The 26754-nt window shown below is 38.7% G+C and overlaps 1 pseudogene; it reads right to left on the reverse strand.

The window, feature by feature from the left end:
- LOC149229308 (two-component response regulator ORR21-like) overlaps nt 1-21160 on the reverse strand; it is a 55193-nt pseudogene extending 34033 nt beyond the window's left edge.
- Between the last annotated feature and the right edge of the window lie 5594 nt (nt 21161-26754).

A 26754-nucleotide genomic window follows, 5' to 3' on the forward strand; every position in this document is an offset into this window, starting at 1 on the left:
AATTTTGCATGCTTTCCCTTGTCTTCTCTTCGTGATTCCCACTTCAACACTTTATCGCCAATAAAGAAATCCTCAGCTTTAGTCCTTTTGTCAAATGCTTTCTTTAGCCTTTCTTGCACAATTTGAGCTCTGTCATACACATGCTCTCTGGTTTGCTGGAGATGAATGATCTGATTTATTCTTCTTTGAATATTGTTTGGTTCTGCTTGGATCTCTTGTAACAACTTGATGATAGGAATGCCCAAGGAAGATGGAAATCTGGCCTCCATGCCATATACCAGCTCATAAGGGCTCATCCCAATGGATTTCTTTATTGAAAGTCTGTCTACCCAATGAGCTCCTCCTTCACTTTGAAACCTGCATCCACTAACAATCAAACGATTAAATAGCACTTGATAATCTCATAGAATAAAACATATTTAACACATAGACCAAGGAGTACATGAAACAACTCATAAATAACAAGTTATTGAGAAGAATGGACTCATTTGCATTAATAGGTAACAAAAGGAACAAATACAACCTGAGCCTTGGTGTTGTGCAAGTCCCTCCCAGGGTCCATCAAGAGTTCTCCTTTACTTTGACAAAGCTCACCCACTTCCAAATAGAACAAGCAAAGATGGTAATCTCTCCTCACAAGCTTCTAAATGGGAGTCCTAATTCCTGCAGCATTTACCCTTAGAAATGTATAGCTTCCAACCTCTTCTCCTTCTGGCCCAATGCCTGTATTTATAGTGCTCAAGAGGAAGTTAATCAGGTCCACCATCAATGGGATAATCCCCTCTTTGGATGGGATAATTCCCTTATTGATGGGATAAGTTCCTCTTTGGTAGGGGTGCATGAACCATCTGGAGGCGCTCAATACACGTCGAACAACCTTCTAGAATGCTCTAGAAATGACCACAAGTAACTTTTTAAAGATGAAACTTGCGCATTTTAACCTTTACAGGGGGACGCACCTGCCCCTTTACATACAGAGCATCCAAAGACGCAGCTTTTGTGAACATTGGGTGCGTCCCCGTAGGTAAGGTTGAGAGAACCTGCGTACCCAGAGATAAATACATTTATAAAGACTTTCTCTCTTTTTTGGAGTTTGACATGGAGAGCAGAGGTATAAGACTTGCCTAAGAGGATAGCATGACTGTTGATAGAGCCATACTAACTGTAAATAGTCATGGTGACATTTTTTAGTGTAACAGGGCATTTGTGAGCTTTCTATGCCAGTTCTTCTTGCTTTCTTCTAAGATCTTCTTGAAAATATTAATCAGACTCTTGTTGGATGATTCGACCAGGCCATTACCTTGAGGGTAATAGGTTGTAGAGTGGCCTATGGTGATATGAAATTTATGGCAAAAATTGATCATCTTTTTGGATTTGAAAGCAGCAGCGTTGTCAGTGATGATCTTCTCAGGGCAGCCAAATCTGGAAAGGATATTGCACTCAAGGAATTAGATAATGGTGGATTCATTGGCTTGCCTACATGGGATGGCCTCAATCCACTTGGTGAAATAGTCGGTGGCTGTTAAAATCCACTTATGTTGGCCTGAGGAAGAGGGATGGATTTCTCCAATGAAGTCGAGACCCCATTGTTGAAAAGGCTTTTCAGTTGAAATGGGCTTAAGAGGCAAAGGCAACAGCTTTCTTGTGCCCTCAAATATTTGGCATTTATGACACGAGGTAGTAAACTTCTGTATATCTGCAAACAAGGAGTGCCAATAGAAACCAGCCCTTAGAATTTTATCAGCGGTGGACTTCCAATATAGATGTCCTACACAGTCCCCTGCATGGAATTCTTTCATGACATTGTTAGTTTCATTCATGGTTAAACAATTGAGCAATATGCCCTCATGATTTTTCCAAAATAATGCGGTATCTATGACGCAAAACTTTGAAGCCTTCATCTTTAAAAATCTTTTCTTGGTTCTGGACAATCCTGGGGGAGCAAACAGGTTTAACAATACAAAGCATATATCAGCATACCATGGAGATTGCAAAAAGGTTTCACTGATCTGTGGAGTCGCCAGCTCCTGTTCATTGTCCAATTGGTTAATGTCTAAGGCTTGAAAGTTTGGTTTGGACATCAGTTTGGCTAAACCTTGTCCCTTTATCAGCTTGGTTGGTTTTATTTCAATGTCATACTCAAGGATACTAGCAATCCACTTGCCTCTTTTGCCCTCTAATCCCTCTTGGGTTAATATGTCTTTTACAACATCGTTTGGGACATAGGCAATCACATGTGAATATAAAATTTAAACTCGGAAATCTTTGATTGCTTTAACAAGGGCGTAGGCCTGCTTCTCCATGATTTGGTATTTCAAGGGAGCATCTCTTAAGGCTCGGCTGAAAAATGAAATTGGCTTTTCAGCTCCTTGATCATCCTTTTGCAAAAGGACAGCCGCTATGGTGTGCTCAGATGCAAATGAGAATATGATGAAGTCCCTATTAAATTGAGGACTTGTGAGGACTGGGGCTTGGGTTAAGGTGGATTTGATACTCTCAAAGGGTTGTTTGGTTTCAAGAGACCATTTTACCTTGGCATCGTTTTTTAACATGTTACTTAACAGTCTTATCAGTTCAGCTAGATTTGGGATAAATCTCCTTAGGAAATTGATCTTTCCTAGGAATGCTTGCAATTCTTTTATATTCCTTGGATATGGGATTTGCAAAATGGCTTGGATCCTTTCAGGATCTATTCTGATCCCATCTTTTGATATGATATGGCCTAGGAGTTTGCCTTCTTCAAGGCCAAAGAGGGATTTCTTGGGGTTCAAGGAAATGCCATATTTCCTACATGTCATGAATATTTACCTCAAATGTTTTAAGTGCTCTTGATCAGATTTGGAGAAAGGGGTCAAGTCATCGAGGTAGACAACTAGGAAATCATGTATTTCCTTAGCAAATGCAATATCCATTGCCCTTTGAAAGGTAGCACCAGTGTTTTTAAGTCCGAAAGGCATTTTCACATACTTAAATGTTCCCCACGGTGTGGTAAGGGCTGTCTTGTCTTGGTCATCCGGGTGAACCAGTATTTGATTGAAACCTGAAAAGCCATCTAGCAAAGAGATTCTTGATGACCCCACTACTCTTTGTAGGATGTGGCACATTTTTGGCAATGGGTAGTGGTCTTTTAGGGAGACTTGGTTTAAATTTCTTAGATCTACACATAACCTAATCTCACCTGTCTTCTTTCTTGTGGGAACAAGATTGGATACCCATTCAAAAAATCTGATGGGTGCTATGATACCTGCTTCAAACATCCTTTTCACTTCCTTTTCAATCAAAGGAAGGAGTACGGGATTGATTCTTCTAAGTTTCTGTTTGAAGGGTTTTTTATTTGGTTTCAAGGGAATGGTGTGTTGGATCACTCAGGTGTCATAGGACTTCAAATCCTCATAACTCCAAGCAAATACATCTTGGAATTCTTTGAACAAATCAACATATTTGGGCTTTTGATTAGTTGGCAAAGTTTGAGATAGTTTGATCATTTTGGGCTTCTCTGCTGTCCCAATGTTATGTTCTTCTATAGCAGTGTTTAGGGGCTGTATTTTTGGCTTTTTGGGAACATCATTAGCATAAAACATATCTTCTAATGGAGTAAGGCCAGCAGGGAGAAAGTTATCCTTTAGATCAATGATCTCGGCCTCTATTTTGGCTATTTCCTCCAAATGCATTTGTTTCAACTCTTCTATGTTTGCATTGTCAAAAACAGTTGGGTTCAACATTTGTTTGGCTGTTACAGTTGTTACAGCCTACTGATTTTCATTTGTTTGTTATTGTTCATCCGTCATGGTATCCATGTCAATGTTAGTATTTGAAAACTCATCCTCAAGAGTGAGGAAATTGTTAATTTGTTCATCGCTTTCAAACACTTTCCAATCTTTAACATTATTTGGGATAGCAGGCCTATGTTTTATCTCGGCAGTGAAATGGTGATTTGGCTCAAAGGGAAGCTTGCATGTACTAGCAAAAGTGGCTAGACTATGTGCATGAATGTTATGATCTCTTGAGATCTTGGCAAGCGTGGATTCAGTGAATGTATTGAGTATATTAGTGGCAGCAGTCCTATAGGCCCTCATTCTATTGTCATTAGTAACAAAGTTGCCTTTCATTTGTTGGATTACTAGGTCGGAGTCACCTAGAATAGACACGTTGGCAGCTCCTAAAGCTCTGAGTAGCCTAAGGCCTAAGAGGAGTGCCTCATACTTGGCCATGTTGTTGGTGCATTTGAAATTTAGTCTATATGCATGACCTTGTGCATGATTGTTATGTGTGTTGTGAATCCATATTCCAGCCCCTGCTCCTAACTTGTTTTTTGAACCATCAAACTCTAAATACCATGTGATTTCTTGCTTGTGGTTAGTATTGAGAGTTTCAGTCATTTTAGGATTGGGCGAACCTGAGTCTCGTGTTTGGCGAGGTTCTTCTTGTGTGCTGGTTGCATTAGCTGTTGTGACAGTCTCATGGGTATGTGTAACCGATTCTTCATTGATGTGTGCTTGTTGTTCTAAAGCCAAAGGCTTGACATCAGTTGAAGGGCAGCTATCATTATTAAAAAAAATAAATGAATCCATATCAGTATGGATAAAGTAGATGGGGAAGTTTTGTGGCTCATCCTCGCTACTCACCATATATTTCATGATTGTTTCTCTATATAGTCTTTTTGGTTGCCCAAAGACTGATATAGTGGCATAAGAGAGGTCTAATCGCAGCGATCCTTGGAGTTTTGCTCCCCAAGATCTTGATAGGAGCATGCCGTATTTTGGTGGAATGTCAGCAACCACCACTTCCATGAGGATTGTCTTGTTAGGATATTGGACTAAGGAGACACACAAGTCTTTGATTAAGCCTAAACACTTGACTTGACTTGATTCAAAGGAGAATAAATCTTTGTATGGCCTGGTTACGTCAAGGTTTAGTCTTTCCATTACCGCTTTGGGCATAAGATTGTGCGATGCACCTGAGTCAAACATTGCGTTATGTAAAATTTTATCATGGATATGCAAACTAATATAAAATGGCAAAACTGCTCCATTGACTGTTTTTCATTGACTTCTGGGCCAAAGAGCAGCTCTGGGGTATCATCTAAAACATTTACATCATCCTTAACCTCTGGCATTTGTAACGATCTTTGTATTTGCTGCCTATAAACATCATGCTTGGCAAGCTCTGAGAGGGGGATGGATATCTTAAGTTTTCCAATCTCTGCCTCTAAATTAAATGGCTTTTCCAGTTGAGTCTTGGTGTTGATGATGGAAGATTTCTCTTTTTCATTGGAATTATCAGTGATTTGCTCAGTTATGGGCAGGCTTTTTGGAACGTTGTGCACGTCCTCCTTTGAGGCAAAAGGCACGACAGGCTATTTTTTAGAAGGTTGTTCGATAGTTATATCATCTATGGTTACGTGTTGTGGGTTTGGGACAGATTGTTCAACGTGTTCTGTTATAACGGCCTTGCCTTTGATTTTATCGGGATGTTGTTTTTCCTTTGGTTTGATGGGCTTGGGCACATCAATCGTTCTGGTTCTTAGCTTATATTGCTTGTTTAGCTCATAAACGGCTGGGTCATAGGCTTGTTCAAAGTCGAAAGATTCTTGGGTTTGAGTTTGGCATTGATGCATGTTATCGTTATTTTGGTCTTCTTTAGTTAAGAAGATGTGTTGCTCGTTCTTCAAACCCATTAGGTTTATGTGAGTGTCTTCCATGGGCTCATTAGCTGTTGATGTCTCAGCGTAATTTTCTTGGAAAGGAGGCCTTATTTCACGGTCTGGGCTCGCCCTTCCGGCATTTGGGTTTTGATTGCTTCTGAAGTTCGGGTTCCTAACAGCGTTGGTTTGCTACCCGTCCGAAGATGATTTTTTCTCAACATTGTCCACTCTGTCTACTAGCCTATGCATGCCACTGATAAGGACATCCAGCTTTTGGTCTATGGTTGAGGGTTCTTCCTTACAGGTTGTTCTCCTCTCCGTTCTGGCTTTGTTTCTTTTGGCAATTAAATTTTCCTCCACAATGACAGCCACATTTTTCATTTCGGCAAGGCTGTTAGGGGCTCTTTCTTTTAACTGGTAGGCCATATCTGGGTCGAAACCATCAGGGAATTTATACAAGGCAAGGTTAGGTGGAGGTCTTAAGTTCTGTGGTATTCCATTGTAGACATTATTGAATCTTACACAATAGTCCAAAACGGTTTCTTGAGGGCCTCTTTTAATTGTATCGTATTCGGCTAGTATGTGCAAGGGGTCTTTCTTTTTCTCCCATCTATTGATAAATGACTAGTACAAGGCTTCTGGGTCTGCTATGGAATTAGCTGGGAGTGCTCTAAACCAAGTCCTGACATCGCCTGTCAAACTTTGGACAAAAATCTTCATTCTCACCGCATCATCGTCAATCTCATAGCTTTCAAAGTAATCCTGCATTTTCTTTGTATGTTGAAGGGTTGTGTAGGCATTCGTGCCATCAAAATAAGTTATTTTAGTCTGGTAATCCTGAGGCATAGCCCCGAGGTTAGCAGGCAGTTGTAGGGGTGCATATCTATTAGCCATATTAACAGGTATAAGTGGGGCAACTGGGATAAATGGAACAGCTGGAACAACTGGGATAACAGGAGAAGTAATGGTAGTGTGCGCAGTGAACGAAGGTGTGGAAGGAGTGCTATGAGAGGTGGATAGGGAACAAGCGGAACTAGGAGTTGAACGAAATAGAATTTTGACAGGGGTGAGAACACCCCTTGGCCAAATTATGTTAGGACTAGAATCAGCAAAGTCTTCTTTTCGCTCTAATTTCCTGAGGTTTCTTGGGATTAAATTCGGATTTTCAAAAACAGCTGGTGGGTTTGGGTCTGGGTTTGACCTGGTATTATGTATTTTCTTCTTAGGAGCCAGCGTCTAACTTGTTTTTTGGGGATTTTTCTAAGAAAAGTGGGTTAGAAAGAAACTTTTGGAGATCATATTCTTTCCGAGTGGAGCTTTCCAACTTGATTTGTGAAATTATCTGAAGAAGTCCCCAGCTGAGTCGCCATTATGTTATCACTCAGGTTGTCCTTAAAGCTCCTTAAAGGATACGGCCGAGGTAACCACAAACCAATCTTTGGACTGCAGGTCCTAGCCTACCAGCACTCAGAGAGGGCTCTCTCTTTATGATTTAGCTTTATTGATGGTGATTTTAGGCTAGTTATTGAGTTCAAGGGGTTTTGTTTGATTTTGGTGGGATGGATGAGGCTTCTAAGTAGAGAGGTAAGTATAGTGCGAGAGTTTCAAACCATTGGGCGTGGAGTCAAGGATTAGGACTGTTGGTGCGTTTTCTTGGTCACAAGAGGAATATGGAGCAAGATAGCTACACATGAAACAACTTTCAAGCTAAATGGAGATGGATTGAATGCTAAGAAAAGAGAGGCAATTAAGAATCTCTCTTTCAGCTTAACAGAGGGAGGGTGAATGAGCTCTATCTAGGAGCAATAAAGAATCCCTAGATAACCGTCAAACATGAATGAAACAGGGAAAATACGAGCCATGAGGAATTCATATTTATGCCTGAGTCAGAAGAAAACATATAGAAGTCACAGAAACTGAGCATAGAGTGTAGCCACACAAATTCTAAGCTAATCTTTCTTTCTGTAACTTAGATGGTGATATATGTATGATAAAAACATGTATAAAATTAAACAAAGATAAGAGACACTTATTTGATCATGTTGCAGCACAAGAATTCCATATTCGTTCTTTAGAACAGTGAAAACAGATCAAACAGTCCATCCTCCAAACTTTTCAGCAGTCTTTGATTAAAGAAAACATATCAGATACACAGAGCGAGTCTCTCCTGGGGCAACTCAACCAACCAACCCTTTAAACAATGCATCAAGGTGGTTTATATAGGGAAAATATCTAACGATATTCATTACAGCAGATCTTAAACAGATCTGAGGGAAATGAGTTTTTTAATCTAATCTTGTCGTGGAATTAATGCAAGAAGATATCTGAGTGCTGCGCTGGGGCAGCTGCCTCAAAAAAATGTTTTGAAATCTGTCCTTATGGCTCTGCGCGGTTCAATCAGCCATAACTGTGCTTTGGGCTGTGATCCCCTACTCTTGAGTGGTTTTGATGTGTATTGACTATGATCTGAAAGCCTTTAAACGGCTGTACTGCTTTTTTTGACTTTGTTTGGGGGCTTTTAATGTTCACCCGCTTCGGACTGATACTCTTTGCCGCTTCACTGATACTCTTTAATTTAATCTGGGCTTCATCTTTCCTTTGATACTCTTTGACACTTGAATCGGGACATTTTCTCTCCCTCGGCGTGTTTGAAACTGTCAAATCGCCCGCTTTCTGCTCTTTCAAGGTAAGGATGGCTGCTGGAAATGATTTATGTGGCTTCTGGAATGATATTGGTGCTGTCCGATTTGAATAGGAATCATAAATGAAGAAATCCTATTAAAACTGCAAATTTTCGAGCCTCTTGGAAACCGAACGATATGAGGCTTTCCATTTTGGTCATTTTTCCTTAGCGATGCGCGATTAGCGCTAATCGCACATCAAAAACTGCCTCTAATTTTCATTCTGGGCTCTCTTTGTTGCGATTTGCGCCCTTCGCGCCTTCCTTTAGTGATGACGTCAGTATGACGTCAGCAGGGGGTCCCAGTATGGTAGTGACGTGGCGAGGTGATGTGGCAGTACGGCGGGGTTTTAACTCGGAGATCGGCAATTGGCAAGGATAGAGGGCAATGCTTTTTATATATATGATGCAATGGGGGCGATTGCCGATTTCGGAAAGGCGACATGGCATGCAGCTGTGTGATAATGGAAAATATTGCAAAAATGAATGGATCACGATGCGATATGCTTTCATATGCGATAGAAATATCGCATTGGCAGACGAGAGGGGGCGTATGTATATAGGTAAAAACCTTACTACTGCCGATCGCGAAATCGCATCGGCGAAGCGATATCGGGAGAGTATAAAGGGGCGGGCCGATGAATAAATGCTGCGACCTCCGATAGCGATATCGCGTCAGAGGACAGGAAGACTTATCGGAGGAGAGTTAATGCGATCAGAAAGGGCCTTTTAAAGCTTTGGAAGGGTTCTTGATGCATCGGAGTGAGTCCTATGGCATTTGAAGGGGGTTCTTGTGTTTTGGAAGGAGTCCAAACACTTTAGAAAGATGGTTTTTTGAGCGAAATGAGGGTTCTTACTAAGTTTCAAGTAAACTTAGTAATTCCCAAGCGATACTTACGATTATATTTCAACCAGAGGAAGGGATAAGTATATAGGAGAATTATTAACATAGCGTTAGTCGGGGGAGGGGAAGAAGATAAGGAGTTACATAATAAAGTTAGCAGTTAATATGAAATGTGATGAGAGAGCGCTAAGTATGCAAATCTTAGGCTATTAAGGGGAAAATGACTCGTATAAGAAATATAAGCATCCTTAAGCAAAGCAGATCTCTACTTAGGCAATGATATGGCAAATGATGAAATTTAAGAGATATCAAGCAGATCTTGACCTATTTGGGGAAGTTAGTAAATGATTTGGGGAATACGAAGAAGGGGGAGTTAGTCATGTCTCGCTTGAAGTCCTCCAAGGGAAAATTGCATTGCATTTGTGATCTGAATAGATATGACACTGGCAAAATGGGTCTCATGCCATGATTCTGCAACCACCAGAGCTACCTACCCAGCCTACTTGCCTAACATTTTCTCTTCTTTTGGTTTGGGTGCACTTGAACTAGCATACCCAGCTTTTCATTCTTTTCTTCTTGCTGTCCTCCTATCTACATCTACACTTATTTCATCCAGGGGCCCAGATTAAGCAGTTGAGCACCCTTGTTTCTCTACCTATCTACAAATCTGCCAAGATTAAGTTGTTTGGACAGATGTTGATTCTCTATATTCTACAACAGGAAATTGAAACCTAGGGAGACCAAGATAAAGCTGTTTGGCCCTCCCTTAACTGAAAAAACTTCATCAAAAATGGAACAACTCATCAAAATGGAACATAGCATTGGAATTTAGACTAGCACACTCTCATGGACACTTCTCTGGCCTCTGTAGCAAATATGGAGCGTTGCAGCATGCAAAGTATGACATATTTGGCATGAAAAAATGTCGATCATGAAAGATGAATACCTGCTGCAGCAAGAAGCTAACAGAATGATAGGGGTTCATAAACGAAACTGGCATTTAATCCTATGCTCTGCCTTGTGGGCATATCGAACCTCGGTGAGAAATGCAACAGGATACACACCCTTTCAATTAGTGTATGGTCTGGAGGCAATCTTGCTGATACAATGCGAAATTTCATCTCTCAAACTCGCGATTGACCTGTTACCGACTCTTCTGAAGAAGAAGTGCATTTCTTGGAACTTATCCATATGGATGAAACTCGTCGTGAAGCCGCATTGGCTAACGAAGCACATAAGAAACGAATCAAGGCGTAATATGAGAGAAATGTCAAGCCTTTCGTTTTATCAGAAGGAGACTTGGTCTTGCTTTATGATCAGGAAGCTGATAAACTAGGAGCAGGAAAATTTGAACTACTTTAGATGGGTCCTTATATTGTCAAGCGTGTTTTGGCAAAAGATGCCTACGACTTGGTGGATTATGATGGAATTCCATTGTCGCAGCCCTGAAATGGGTTGTACTTCAAACGTTACTATGCTTAATTGAGTGTAGTAAAACTCATTGTATATATGCTTTAATTGCATGTGTATGTGTCAATGTGTCTTTTAGAGTTTTTATGTGGTTAAGTAATCCGCTTTGCATTTTTTGCAGATGTTGGAAACTTTGGAACCATTTTTTGGTTACGCCGATGGTGCTAGTCGTAGTATGCAGAACCTATCTTCTGCAGCATGGGCCATTTTCGCTCCAAGTGGCGAGTTGGCGAGTTTTCAAGGGATTTGTATTGGTCGATCAACAAACAATATCACTAAATATAGTGCGTTGATCAAACTTCTCTCTGATGCCATTTCACTTGGCATTCGCCAAATCATCGTAAGGCTGGACTAACAAACGTTTTGTCAAATCTACAGGTATAATATGATCAAGACATGTTTTATTAGCTTCCACTTAAGCATTTCGTGCTGAAGGAAATGAGCATATGAGCAAAAAGTGATGGAAAAAGACGATAATGAAATGAAACTCGTACTGAATCAAGACAACAAACTTCATGCAAGAACTCCTGGATAACCTGCTAAACTAAAACACAACCAATCTACTCTACACTACTATAATGGAAATGCGGCTACTTAAGAAAATGATCAATTAAACCATGAATCTATGTTAGCATACATGTACAATAAAGAGGAGCCTTAGCTGCTAGGGTTGGGCCCTAACCCAAGAGCTTCAGCCCTCTGAGTTAACTCAGTGTTGGCTCAAAACAAAACTCATTCTTATTATCAAAACAATGGATTACATCAACAACTGTCACAAGTCTTGCATCTCGAAAATAAAGTAAATTTTTAAAATCAAAAAATCCAAATCCTACTGAGGTCCTAGGCCTCTCTACTTATACATCTGAAGTCTCCAATGACTTCCTTAAAATTAGGGAGGCTCGGCTCCCAAACTCAAGATAAACTGGTGCTTTGACTTTCACTTGCTCGGCTGCCTTCTAGTCCTCATGATTTGGTTGTTTGCACTCTAAGATGATAGAGGAATATTCGAATGGAGGGGTAGTAGATGAGGAGGATCTACCTCCTATAATTCCTCTCCCTTGTCCCATTCAATTTTTGACCAAGGCCTTTGCCAAAATTCCTTGCTTTTATCCTTAAATCCTGCATTAAATGCACATTAGACCACAAAGCAAAATATCCAACTCTAACTCATCTCATAAACAAACTATAATCAAAAGTATGCAATAAGTTGAGAGAATAGTTGGTTTGACTAAGCTAGGAGGTGAATTAAGGCCCATATAATTACCCAATTATGACGCTCATCACGTTTATACCATCTGAAACCCAACAATTATTTGTATGTTCCTTAGAGTTGTATTTTGGAAAGACATTTTGAGTACATTCAATATCAACATATTTCCATAAACTTTAACACATTAACTGACTCATTAGCAAACAATGTGTTAAATAGACATTTGCGACACATGTAAAAGTAAATTTTTCAATTTACATCATTAGTTGAATAGGATTGCACATAACCATATATATATAAACTATGAAAGTAAAAATAGATAGATGTTTTAAAAGTTTTTACAAAATTGTGTCCAAGACATGTTTGGTCATCTGACCTAAAAGTTCAAAATGCATGCAAAAACATCCTAAGTAGACCTAGTGATGCTCATGATAACAAGTCACGGCTGAGCTATCATGTGCAAGAGCCGCATCCAATGGCCTGGAACACCAATAGTATGGTGTTGCAGCCTCATAGGTAACTCTTCGATCCAGACATCCAGAATACCAAGGGTCAATCCCTCTACATGATCCTGCAACTCTGCCAGTGTCTCGGCCAAATCCAAATCCTGGAGAACTGCTCTCCCAACATTTTTCCGCGTTGGCCCACCTGCCTCCTTTCGGTGTCTCATAGGTCGAACAGTACCCACATCAGCATGCATGAGAAAAATTTTAGTATAGTCTTGGAACAGCAAAACACAAAAACATGTAAAAACTTAAAAATCGAAAAACATTTTGGTCAAAAACAATTTACCTATACCACCCCATTGAGCGCCCACTGGTAGGCTCAACTCTGGATCTCCACAAAAGTCCATCCCTGAGTATGGATGCTCCTCAATGACAATGTGTTGTTGATCAAGCCAACTGAAGAATGCAGTGGAAAATGTAATCGATGACTGACCAACATGTCTAGCCATCAATTCGACCCACCGTGGCATCCGTGGATCTCTAGGACCAGCTACACCTAGTGTTACATGCTGGGGTTGCATCAATGGAATTATTTCTAAGGTAAAAGCAATTAAGAGTGATCCATAGCTAAATTTCTTGGTCTTACCACTCTTTACCTTTGTCAGTTTTTCTTTCAGTGAAGAAAGTACTGCCTCGCACCAGTTGAATAAAGTTGGCTCAAGACACTCAAGAGCATATTGCACATATGATCTATTCGCCAGATGAAGTGTCACACTGCCTACCAAATTTGCAATGGTGAAAAGGATTGTTCTCAAAGGAAAATCATGGATATATTTGATGATTATGTTTCCGTCCTTGCTAGGTTGTGTACCTGGACGACTGAATTGTCGAACATAGTCCCTCACTGTCTCCCCTCCACAGGAAGAACCTGAGAGAGATATGGGGGCACCGTGTCTCGACAACCCTGTAAGAAAGTAAACATCATCGATCACAATAGGGACAACTTCGACTCTTATGTGAAAAGCATGATCTGTCGGATCCCATGCATGAACTAGGAACTACAATAGTTATGATTGTTGCCTCATTCCGAACAACCTGAAGTATTTGAGCAACCCACAGTTTCTAAGGGCCTCAACTGTACCCAGATCATTTAGGGAAACCATGTCTTGTTCTTCATGCTCTCTTTCTCACCAAGTAATAGACATTCTGATCCAATGAAATCCTGAAATCAAACCATAAGCTTAGTTAGGATCCTTTTCATGCAAAAAACTGGAGAAATTTTGGGTCAATTTGGTGAAACAAGTTTGTGAAACTCGCCCAGCTCAGTGCAGCCCAGGCAAGGAGACACTGTGCTACAGTGTAGAATCCCTTCTATCTGGGTGCTCCCCAATGTAGTTTTGGATATGCAATCTTGCGCTAGTCCAAGGGTGAAAAATTCAAACCCCAAGGGCCCTAAAAACCCTAAAAACTTGCATGAAATAGTAAAAGAATGATATGAAAAGAAAGAGGAGGGGTATATCTCCTACCTGGTCCAGACGGCACGAGAAATGTTTTGCAGATTCTCTCACAATCAGCTAATGAAGATCGATGTAAAAAATAGGGTCAGAGCATAAACTGAATGGCAAATATCAAAAGGTGAAAATAACATGGTAAATTCTTGTTTTTATGTTTATTTCATGAACAGTAAATGAGTAAACTTTGGTATTTACCTATTTTTACCAATGAAAGAGGTATGTTTAATCCATTTGCTGTTGCTTTGAACAGATTTACAGCTAAATTATAGAATTTGACGTGCACAATCGTGAATTGTACTTTGACCACAAAGCATACTTTTATCTCTTTTTCGAGCTTTGTTAAACATCAAAAAAGGAACCCCCTTGGAGTCCTCTTTAAGCTCTTTTCAGACTCTTGAAACATGAAAATATTGTTGAGCGCTTGTCCTTTTTAGCTCGTTAATGGATTGGAAATGACATCTACTCAGTATAAGTTTAACCCTTTTTCGGTTCGAGATAGATTATTTACGAAAAAGGAATGCGTTGACTGAACATAATCAATAGGTTCTCTCTTGTATTGTTTTACCCTTTTTCAGACTTGAGAGACAAATCTACGAAAAAGAAGTTGTGGAGTTTTCTTTTTGTCCCTTTTCAAACTCTCTAAACATGAAAAGCACTGAGTTATCATTGTTGTTAAACTCATTAAAACATCAAATAGCAACAAACTTGTCCATCATGACAAGACTGAGTTTCACCTTCGCTAGACTCATTAAAACATCACCTAGCGATGGATTCACCCGAAGGGTGGAATTATACAACAAGCATATGTTATCCTTCTCAAGCTTGATAAAAATAAAGAGGTACTAGTCAGCAATGACTGGGGAAAATGGGAAAGGGGGTAAACCACTTTATGGCAACAGGTCACTCTTGAACATGACACTTTCACTTCATCATTGTGACTATTTGGGTTGGGTTATCCACTTGATGGTCATCATACCTTGATCTATCATACCATCCATTACTTTTGTTTTGGGTTGATGCTGTCAATCCATTCAGTGTTGCCGACATGTTCAAGAGAAGTCACTCAGATTGAAATTCATCCTTTGCAATACTCATAAACCTTCATTTTCATGACCGCCATTCCTGAACCTTGTGTCGTTAGTTGAATTCTGTCTCCAAAATCATTACACTCATTTTGTGTCATTGATGTGGGATACATCAAGGCCCTCCTGCGACAAGTCACTTCTTGTCGACATCAGCACATTATCCAACAAGTTGACTTAGAAACACCCTTCTAGTACCTTGAAGCTTGCATACATCAATGGCAGGTTTCTCACTTCCGGCGATAGGTTGACATCATTGGCCTTCAACCGAAAGACTTTGTATGGTGTTCGACATCAAAACATCCATTCACACCATGCAGAATGTACTGCAGTACCTTAAGGATCATTATCATTATCAATGATTTCTCTCGCGTCTGTTAACGGCTTACATCATTGGATGGTAATCAGACAGTGTCTTCCCATGTTCAACTTCAGATCACATATTCGCATGGTTAGACTTGTACTTGAGTGAACGATTGAACGAGATAGAAGACCTCGGATCTAGTTTCATCCATCTGGGCTGCGATTTTAGGAAATGTATCAAATCATTCGTATAATGGCTTTACATTGATAGTCATCCTATCATGGTTCTATATCTATAGATGACTATCTATGTACTTGTAATGAAAGTTTATATGCTGAGCATGGGTATGCCTTCCCTCAGTGATTCATGAGAAAAAATCAAAATATCATGATATTATGTATTGTAATCGATGCAAGTCACCATTCGCTTCAGAACCTCCTCATCACATCATAAAGCATATCACTCGACATTAACATTTTCAACTTCATGCTTTAGGGGGCAGCTGTTATAGATCCATTTGGGCACATCACTCCCATCATCCAGATCAGTACTATTAGGGCTCATCAAACCCTAATTCAGTTGCTACATGCCCTAGACAAGTCAACACTTTGAATGCCTCCTTCCCTGACAGTTTCATGGCTTGAAGACATCCTGAAATGACTCCTTGAAGGACCAGCGCAGGTAGGCCCATGCAAGGGTGCTCTGCAGAGCACTTAGGCCCACTTTGACCTATGTTGGGCGAGATTGAGTGAAATTCACATAGGGTTCTGGGAATATTCTTATCTTCTGGAGCCTTCTAGAAGATTCCCACACTTATCATCTCCTATGAGCTCGAAAATGGATGAGGAATGAGTTAAGTAACCTCCTATCCTCTCATCCCTTCCTCCATGGAAACCAACTCTAAGTATGGAAGGCCATTCAATACCCTCATTTATGACAAAACCTCCTCCATCTTCCTATAAATTGAGCACTCGTCTAAGTGATCAAGGGTTGGACTTTGAGAATTTGTAAGGAGATATTGTTGGTGTGAAGATTGAGAGTATAAGCAAGTAGTGTTATGCTTCCAGAGTGTTTTTCTATTGATGTGATGTTGGTTGGAACCCAAGCTAGAAGAGTGACAATGGATTGGACTTCATGGTTGTAATTCTTCCTTCTACTTAATTAAGTTGTTTACCCCTTTTTCCGTATGCTTATCTTGATATATGATGTTTATATGTGTGAATGTATCTTATTCCATTTACTTATAATCGATAGATATCTTGCTTTGGTTGGTTCTCTGTCTTCTGTTTATGCTTGCAGGTACTTTTTAAGCGAGTTAAGTTCAAGAAGGAGTGACGAGAGTCATACAAAGAAGACAAAAGGAAAGTGAAATAACAAGTAGGTCCTTTGATTCCCTTTGCATTATTTATCGTCTATAGAAAAAGGATAAGCACTTTAAATTTGTTGTTCTAGGTATAGCTACCTACCTAGGGAATTAGTATTTATCCGTAGATGCAAAATTCTTCATAACACCACGAGAAGAACTATCTGATGGATGATCTTGACCTAGCAGTGATATTACATGCATTGAAGATGTGGAGGCATTATCTTCTTGGCAGGAGGTTTGTATTCATGAGTGGTTATAATGGATTCAGGTATCTATTTAACCAGTCGAATCTAAACACCAGAAAAGCTAGATGGTTGGCCACGATTAGTCATTTTGATTTTGAGATCAGACACTTCAAAGGAAAGGAGAACAGGGTTGCAGATTCTTTTAGCAAGTGGATATAAGTAAATCATATAGAAGCTATGAGTTCCTATGGGACAAATTTATAGGATAGGATCTTGTAAGCAGGTCATCAGAATGACAGGTACATGCAAATTGTGCATAGGTTGCAGTAGAGTGCAGGTACAAATACAGGTAGTGGTACATGTACAAGTAAAGGTAGTGTTACAGGTACATGTATAGGTAGTGGTATAGGTATAGGTATAGATGCAGGTGCACAAGATGTTGACTATCATCTCACAACATATGGATTGTTTAGATTTAGGGACAGGATATATGTGCTAGACAACAGTGATATCAAGAAGGTGATCTTGAAGGAGTTTCATGGGAAACCATATTCAGGGCACCCAAGTTATCAGAAGATGCTGACAGCAGTGAAGAAATTTTATTATTGGTCGAATCTGAAGAAGGATGTAGCAGAGTTTGTGGATAGGTGCTTGAATTGTCAATAGGTGAAGGTAGAGTGTAAGCATCCAGGTGGACTGCTATAGATGATTGTGATTCCAGAATGGAAATGCGAGGTCATTTCCATGGACTTTATCACATGTTCGTTGAAGACAGTGAGACAGGATGATTCCATCATGGTAGTGGTGGAAAGGTTGACAAAGGTAGCACAATTCATTCCCCTGAAGTCTACATTCTCAGCGAGTGATGTAACACAGGTATTCATCAGGGACGTTGTCATATTACATGGAGTCCTGAAGAAGATTGTGTCAGACAGGGATGCGAAGTTCACTTCCAAGTTTTAGAAGGAGTTATTTGCAAGATTAGGTACAGAGTTGGCCTTCAATATAGCTTATCATCCACAGATAGATGGACAGATTGAGAGGGTCAATATGATATTGGAGGACATGTTGAGGATGCATGTGATGCATCAGCAGTGAAAGTGGGAAGAGTACCTTCCACTAGTAGAGTTCTCTTACAAAAATGGGTATCAAGAATCTTTGAAGATGAGTCTATTTGAGGCATTGTATGGGTGGAGTTGTAATACTCCCATTAGTTGGAGTGATCCAGTTAACAAGGTGTTGATTGGACCGGACATGTTGTTAGACATGGAGTGGGAAATGCAGGTAATCAAGAATAATTTGACAGCAACAAAAAATAGGCAAAAGAGTTATCCAGATCAAAATAGGTTGTTCAAGGAGTTCTAGGTTGGGGAACAGGTGTACTTGCACATCAAACCGAATAAGATCTCCTTGTGGATTGGATCATGTGCCAAGCTGGCACCACGGTTTTTTTGGACCCTTCGATATTCTTGAGAAGATCGGACCAGTAGCATATCGACTTGCACTGCCTTCGACATTGAAATTCCATGATATTTTCCATTTGTCATTTCTTAAGAAGTATGTTAAAGATGTTGATCATGTGATTAAATGGCATGTATTGCAGGTGGACCCAAATGGAGAATTCCAGTCAGATCCTTAGTGTATATTGTAAAGAAAGGTACGCATGCTCCAGAACTGAGAAATCAAGCAAGTTAAAGTGAATTGGAAGCACTTTGGGCCCGATGAAGCTACATAGGGGATGGCGGATCAGATGTGGGCTATGTATCCTTCATTGTTTGTCAGTTGAGGAAAAGAAATTTTGGTATGATGTTTGGTATATGTTTTGGTGTGATGTTTAGATATATGTACATATGTATATGGATGTAAATACCTCCATGAGCTATGTTATAAATATCCAAATAAGCGGTATGGGTGTCATGTCATCATAGTTGTCATGTTGGTTTTCTTTTCAACGGAGTCATTCATTGTAAATACTGCAACAAGCTAATTTATAAAGCTCCATGGTAAATATGTTTCCCTTTCAACAGTTTTGTTGAGGTATAGGCGTGGTTGAACACCGAGGACGGTGTCCCCCAAGGGGGAGGATTCTGTAATAACCCTGGTCAAAATTCCATGTAATAAAAGTTAATAAAGGAAAAAATAATAACCACGGTTGATGGGACACTTATTCCAAGTTGAATGTTGGGAAAGACATCCTAGTGTGTGTGTTCATTTGGTTAAGTATGGCTAAGGAAATGGCTAAAGCATTTAGAAAGGCAAAATGGAATTTTTGGCACATTTATTTATGAAAATAATGGAAATTAGGAGAAAAGGAAGGTGAAATGTCACAAGTTGCATGTGAGGAGGAAAATGAAGGAAAAATAATAAAAAATGAAGAAAATAGAGGCCTAATTGATAAAAAGGCTTATGAGGATTAGTTGGTACCTTTTTTCAGTTCAGTTTTGGAGCTCTCTCATTATTATCTATCTCTCTCTCACTCTTGGACACTTAGAGTTTTCTTGGAGCACTTTGGCATTGGATCAAGAAAGGAAAAGGAGGCATGAGGAAGGAAGGAGCAAGAATGGAAGAGTAGGATCAAGCAACTATAGCAAGATTCTTTACAAGAATCAATTTGCATGTGTGTTTTCCTTGCTAGATTTGGCATGCATGGTATTGCATGTGGCTCTTTGTTGTTATGACATGGGTTTTTATAGGTATGACAGTGTTTTCAGCCTAACCTTTCCATTTCTAGATGGCCATGATGTGATGGTGTTCTCATGTTTTGGTTGAGCTGGATTGCCGAATGGATTCGAAGCTAAGTGAGGTGGATCTTTGAAATAAAGAACACATGGCCTAGTGATCCCTAAACTAGACAGTGGATTGCAGTAAAGCCACTAGCCTAGTGACCCCTGAACCAGAATGTGGGTTGCGATAAAGCTAGGTATTGTGTGCCTTGATGGGCCTAGGAATACTCGACTGGTGAATGGAGGAATATACTATAAATCCTAGAGGTGGTTTCCCTTGATTAAGCTTAGGAATCCTTAATGGTGAATGGTGAGATATATGATAAAGCCTAGAGGGTGGAGTCTCGGTTTAGGGCCTAGTGATCCTATGTGGATTGCGGTAAATCCTAAGAGACTAGGAGATAAGAAAATTCCTCACGGTGTAGGTGGAGAATCAAGTGGAATCCATGCTTGTTTTGGCCTAGTGGTCCGGTGGAGATCATGGTAGTCTGTTATTACATGTTTATTGTTTGGCTTAGTGATCTGGTGTGGATTAAGGTAAAGCCTAGTTTCTATTTATGAGGGTGAGGTGGTCTAGCCTTAGGATGCCCTGGTTGGTTATTTTGGTTTGAGTCCCACATTCATGCTTGGAATATGGAACGACGGTGATTGGATGAAGAGAGATCTGGCTCAGCCAATCTACGGTCAGGAGGAATGTGGTAGTCCCATACCGAGTTGGCTTTTGCATTCATTAATAAGAGGTTATTTCGTTAGTATCTTATGTGTAAATGTATTGGTTTATATGTGGATTCTATGGGTGATGTATCCTTGGTATTTATGTTGTTATTATGCTAGTTATAAGCATGTATTATGACAGTGATGATGTATGGCTCTCCTCATGTTTTGATTTTTAAAGGAATGAACAATGTATCTATGACCTAATAGATGATAATGCAGCTAATTATATAAGGGAACAATTCTTCTTAGCGATTCTCATATAAGTATGAGACCCCTATGCACAGATTTATTTTTTAAACCTATAGATTACATATTTGTGACATGTTTGACAAAATTCTTGTCATGGCTAGAAGGGGTCCAGTCTATAACTTGTCAATGTTTTTACAAATGTATCATTGTTCTATTATGTAAATTCATTTATGAACCTGCCATTGATTTTTGGGTAGTGACCTGAGCTCTAGGCCTGAAAAAGGGGCACAAATCTTGGATTCGCAAGCATAGGTCTAAGGAGAAAAGTCCTGAGACACATGCATACCCATGTTGTGGGAGTATCTAGAGCCTCCCAAACACGCCCTTGTCCATATCAAGGGAGTGTCTGGGGGTTTAATGGTATAAAAACTCAGTGGGACCCAGGGGTTGGTTACGTGAGTAGTTGGGATGGCTCCTAGGATTTCTATTGTTCATGTGGAAGGTTTGTGTGATGTGATTCTGTCAATTCCACTTCCTTAAGGTCACCTAGGAGGTTGAATCCCATTATAGTGGCTTCTCATTGCATATTTACCCCTATTGGATGGTTACTTGGGTAGATGTGGGGTGAGGGTGTTACACACTTCTTGCAATCAAATGTAGTGCACTCTTGCCTTTGTTTCTAGCAATTCCTTTCAATTTACTATATCCAGCAACAAGCTCGTTGACCACCTCAACATGGCCCTTAGTTGTAGGAGAAATACGAGGTGTTGCATTTGATAAATCCATTTTTTTTCTCATATCATGATTATGGTTTAGTATCTCCTTGAAAACACTTGTGTACAATTTATCAGTGAACTTCGTATGAATGTATTATGCTACATATTTGTATATCAGAATTCATAATATGTGATCTCGAAAACAAATTCAACCTCAATAGATCTTAAAATGAATTCCACTATTTAGTAGTCCACAACTCACATGCATCAAAAAGAGAAAATGGCATAGAGGTTTCTCACATGGCATGTCAAATAAAAAATCAGGCACAGAACATAAGATAAGAATTTGATTTCATATGCATTGTTGTTTTGAAATTTGACCTAAGATTTTTTCTGAGCAGGTTGTGAAAGCAGAGTATGAGTATCATTTATCCTATTGTGTCTCTCCAGTGGTACCCAATAATGCATAAGCAGCATGGAATCTTGCTAGTCCAAATGGTTATGCTAAATCACCATGGACTTGAGATCAGGAGGTGGTTGTATTGCATTATGTGTTTGGTAGAGGGGCAATCTTTTTCTTGAAGGTTGGTTCTCTTACTTTTATTTCATCTATTGGATGCATGATGACTATAGAACTTCCTTGCACCTTTGTCTATCACCACTGAATCATGTAAACTATGTTCCCTATTGTGGAATTCATTGATTATGATTGTATACACATTTCCCTAATCTTTTTAGCAAAGGAAAGACTTTTTTGATGAGAAGGCACGCGGACCAATTTACAGCAGCCTCAGGTGTTTAGATAGAAGACGCATAGCATGAATATTACTCACAATTATTTTCTTCAAGTACACCTCAGCTAGAAAGACGTCAGTTGGTTAAACTCAGTATTAGTGGTTGTCTCTATCAAAAGTGTGTTGTGTGGATTTTAAAGGTTTGTGGCGTACGGTTGGGCCTATGCATTCACTTGGCATGATGATGTGATCTAGTATCAACCATGGGAAAGGAACCTATTGAATTTTGGATCCATTTCAATATTACATATATTGGTAATTTTTGAATTAGTAACTCATCATTGGGAATGCATAGGTGTTGCCCTGAATTCCACCACTCCTGAAATGCTTACATTGAAGACTCTACTTTTTTCTATTCTCTCAATATCCTAAATGGGACACCAAAAAAAATTAACACAAGAATATAGCATGAGTCAACAATTTTGTAAAGGACTTTTGCATTCTACATAGTAATAACTTAATAATTGATAGGAATTTCTAGGGCTATTAATTATTTGGGATTATTCATCTAAAAGGTTATGCTAATTTTTTTAATAGTACTGGACTATGGTTTGAATCCCTATCTATGGTGTTTAAGTTAACTTGGAATAATTCTTCTGGAAAAAAGCATGGTTTATGCATATGTATCAGCCATTAGAGGGTATTTTTCTAGAGTTATTATGCTTTTCTATGTTTACTCAATGGGTCAGAATGTGAAACAAGATTAAGAAAAATGATCTCATAGGAAAGAGACCAACCATTTCCTAGGAGTTGTTTAAAAGAACTTGAAATTTATCATCAGCCCCATCAACAACACATGTATAAAGACTTTGATCCTAACAATATGATAATGCAGAAGGGAAGGAAAAAATTATATTCATAGTTGATGATAGAAGTCAAAATATAGCTTAGTACGTAGCAACTGAGAACAACACAAGTGAATGCATAAGAACCATAACATTTTCACATATCCCTCTAGTGGCAGATCATAATAAGTTCAAACACATCTAGTTCTTACAACAACTGCACAAGTAGTGCATATTTTTTTCTCACCTGTTGAGCTTGCAAAAAGGGGGGACAACCCCTTCCACTTGGCACAAAATTACGAGAAGCTCTAAAAAAATTTCCATCTCAACATTTGTGGGGGAAGCTAAAAAATACCTAGATGAGAGTAATTAGGTGCATGTGATATGTAGATACAAAAAGGAAGCTAGTGGGGAGGAAAATAGGAATTTTCACTAGACAAGCAAAGTTATAAAGAATTCAAAAATATAATGTTGATAAGGACACCTATAGAAAAATATGTCCCAACAAGGACAACTATCGAAAAATATATCCTAATAAGGACACCCTCTCAGGATGTGTACTGATGTGCAGTGTGTGTATCAAATTCCACAATCATATTTATTATTTTGCATACAAAATGATAGAAATAAACTCAAATATTAAGGTTGTTAAAATCCTAGTGGAAGGATAAAGGAAAATCAATGGCTAAGGAGAACGCATAATGCCCCAAAAACAGAAGAAGAAGAGGATGTAGTGACAGAAATCGAAGCAAATGGGAGAGCAGGAAAGTAGGCAATAGGAAGAATTTCAAGTGGAGGTAGGGACTAGGATGAACTAGGTCATTCCAAAACCAAGAAAAATACTTTTACTTTGCGAAATATTTCTAAGAGGAAGCTTGAAAAGCTTTCATGGGAATTAGGCGAGAAGTTTTCATAATTTAATGAGACTATGATAAATCTATGGATTACAGTAAAGCTTGGAGCTGATGTGTGGATCATGGAAAAACAATAAAATTTTACATAAAATGTGATTAAACTATAAAAAGAGGTTTAGGAAAAAAACATGCAATTGGACAAGGTACTAGAAAAGTTGGATGAGAAATGAACAAAATGATTGCATTGATTTATAATGTTAAGGGAGTGAAAGAAAAGTTAGAATAGAGATGAGGAAAAGATCTATAATATACTGGAAAAACAACATAGCCTCGACCTAAAGGGTATATACTATATTCCCTTAGAGATGTTTGGGTTTGAGCCAGCGGGTTATGCCTGTAATTTTTTCATTTTGGGATTGCAGCTAACCTAACTTCCTATCTGATATTTTTGTATAAATAAATAAAATTCTTTCTTTTATATTTTAAAAAGGACTTTTGTGACAAAATACGCTACTCTACTTGGCTCCTTCTGCAAAAGGACCATGGATGAATAATCTTCTAAACCAATCAGATTAGTTGCTTGTAATGAATACGTGGTCCTGAATCTAGTAGCATCTAGGATCTACTAGAGAAAAGATAATCATAATGAACTTATTTGTTCACCACAAGAGAAGATATGTGCATGGCCCAGTGATGGAAAATAACCATCCTCGAAGGGGATTTCTCATACACCAAAGGTGGGAGAGCCCAAAGAGTGAATGACATTTTTATCGATACATATACAATGATTGTTACAATAGCTTCACATATAATTATATTGTCTTCATATCTCTTTATCAAATACTCATGTCGTGTTTCTATATTAATAACTATTAAAGAATGCTATTATTATTTATTTAGTTGTGATTGTCCTATTCATAATTACCAAAATGGTACGTAATATCTTGACAAATATCTTCCCTTATGCCTCTATTTTTGCTTAGAAAATAAACTGTAAAATCTACAATCCTATGCCACCGTACACTGCTCATAGCTTCCCATAATGGAATTCAAATTTCTACTTTCCCTCGCCAGACATATGAGAAATCTCCATGGAATAGGACATCCAAATAGCCTAAAATTTTTGTATATCCTACAATTAAACCTGTCTAATAAATTATTATACGCATACTTATCTGGAAGCCCCACTACACAAGCATCAAAATAACCTTAAGTGACACCCTAATGATAAAGAATTCCCTAACTCATATTTGTAATAATATTAAATATCTTTTTACCGGCAAGGAACCACTATCCTATGATTGATTCTGAACTAATATTTACAAGAAAGATAGGGAAACGTATTATCAGTTCCAATTTCCATATCATTGCATGATTGGATTACAAAAAGCAGCTTCTCAAAAGGGGCATGTTAAAGGGAGTTTGTATATATGTTAAGTACAACACTTAAAAGTTAACATTAAATCAGAATGTAAGGGCATGGTTTCGTTGGCTAAGTGTGGAATCCCTCATTGATATCATCTATAGGTCCTTTGTGCTTTGTGATGGCTCTCTTTGTAGCAAACATTATTTTCCTCATTTACATAATGAGTTTGAATGGCAGCATTATTTTTCTGAAGTTGTTATGCAACAACTAAAACAATGGTTGGTTCTTCATCAAACATATATTTCTCTCACACTTGCTTTATCCCAAGGACTAATATGGCGTGGAAATAGAAGCCAACAAGATATGTCAATGTATGCATATGCCAAACCCCTCGATAGAATACATCCTACTCAACAGCTTAATTGGGGGACCTAGAGTGGATTAATCCAAAATAACCCTATCCAACCAGCAAGAAAACAACATTGCATCCATCAAATTTGATTTAATAATAGTTTTTGAGGAAAGTTTATGGACATAAAGAAGATTTACCAAGCCGTCCATGTGTACATCTTCCAGCTATTTTGAAAATATCTGATCAGGAGATGAAGAGTATTGTCATGAAGATGTCTCTACAAGTTGATCCATAAGGATTCTGTTTATATGTAGATAGTCATTACCTCCTGTAAATTTCAAGAAATAATTGTTTAACTCATCCAACAAACATTCTTTTATTTCCTCAAAATCAAATCGTTGAAACATGACAATTTTGTATATTAATTTGAAGAATATGTTGGAGAAGTATTCCTAAACACAATGAACATAGGGTTTATTAGTTGTAAGATCACAATCATCCCGTGAAGTGTTGGTGTGTCTGCAAGACTCAAAAAAATTTATCTAGAGCTTTAACAAAATAAATCCCTAAAGCATAATAGGCATAATAAAAATTCATAAACTTGCATTGATTTGATGGGTTATGACCTAACTAGAGGATTCAAACAAAGTTAGTGAAAAAAATATTCTACTTTCTTGAATAACCACTTGCAACGATTCAAGAACACCAAGAGGACAAATTTATCACTCTACTACAGTGCCTCATGGCTTGCTCCAACCTTTCTTAGCCCACTAGATTTTCCTTGTAATACCCCTACCCACTTTTAATGTTGTAATTATATGTGCAAGGTATTAGGCCGGTGAGCCAATCTATGTTGTGTGGCATGCATGCCCATGTAGATATATTATGTACTTTGGGACCAACGTGCCTAAGCATTTTTTGTTGAGTGGTCGGAGGGCTAGGATTATAAATACAATGTAATTTGTAATATTTTTAATAATAATCAAATTGTGATATTTTAATTATATTTACAATGTAATATTCTAATTATAATTGCAATGTAATTTGTAATATTGTTAATAATATTTTAATGATCAGAGGGCTATGATTATAAATGCAATGTAATATTTTTAATAATAATTAAATAGGTTGGCTATGGAGCCCACTCCACGATAAGAGTATGGGGGGCATGCAACTCCACAATGAAAAGGGGAAATGGTGTTGGATGATGTGTGCCGATGATGAGGACACCAAGGGCCCATGTGGCTTCGGTGTGCCACATGGCTGAGAGATGTCATGCATTAGGAGAAATATATATGCAAGCCTTATGGGGATTATTATGATCATTGTTATTTTTATTGTTATGAGGAATATTATTATGATTGGGAGGATTGTGTGGAAGATGGTTTTTAGACTTCGATCCTGAGAAACTAGCAAGTGAGCCTTGAGCATGGGTTCTAATACCAACTAGGAGTTGTTTGGATTTACGCTTGGAGGATTCCTAGAGCCCTAGAGTAGCATGGTGTTACACATT

The sequence above is a fragment of the Pinus tabuliformis genome, chromosome J (genome assembly GCF_031772625.1).
Source record: "Pinus tabuliformis cultivar Carrire ecotype Pingquan chromosome J, CPIR1, whole genome shotgun sequence".
Taxonomy (NCBI): domain Eukaryota; kingdom Viridiplantae; phylum Streptophyta; class Pinopsida; order Pinales; family Pinaceae; genus Pinus; species Pinus tabuliformis.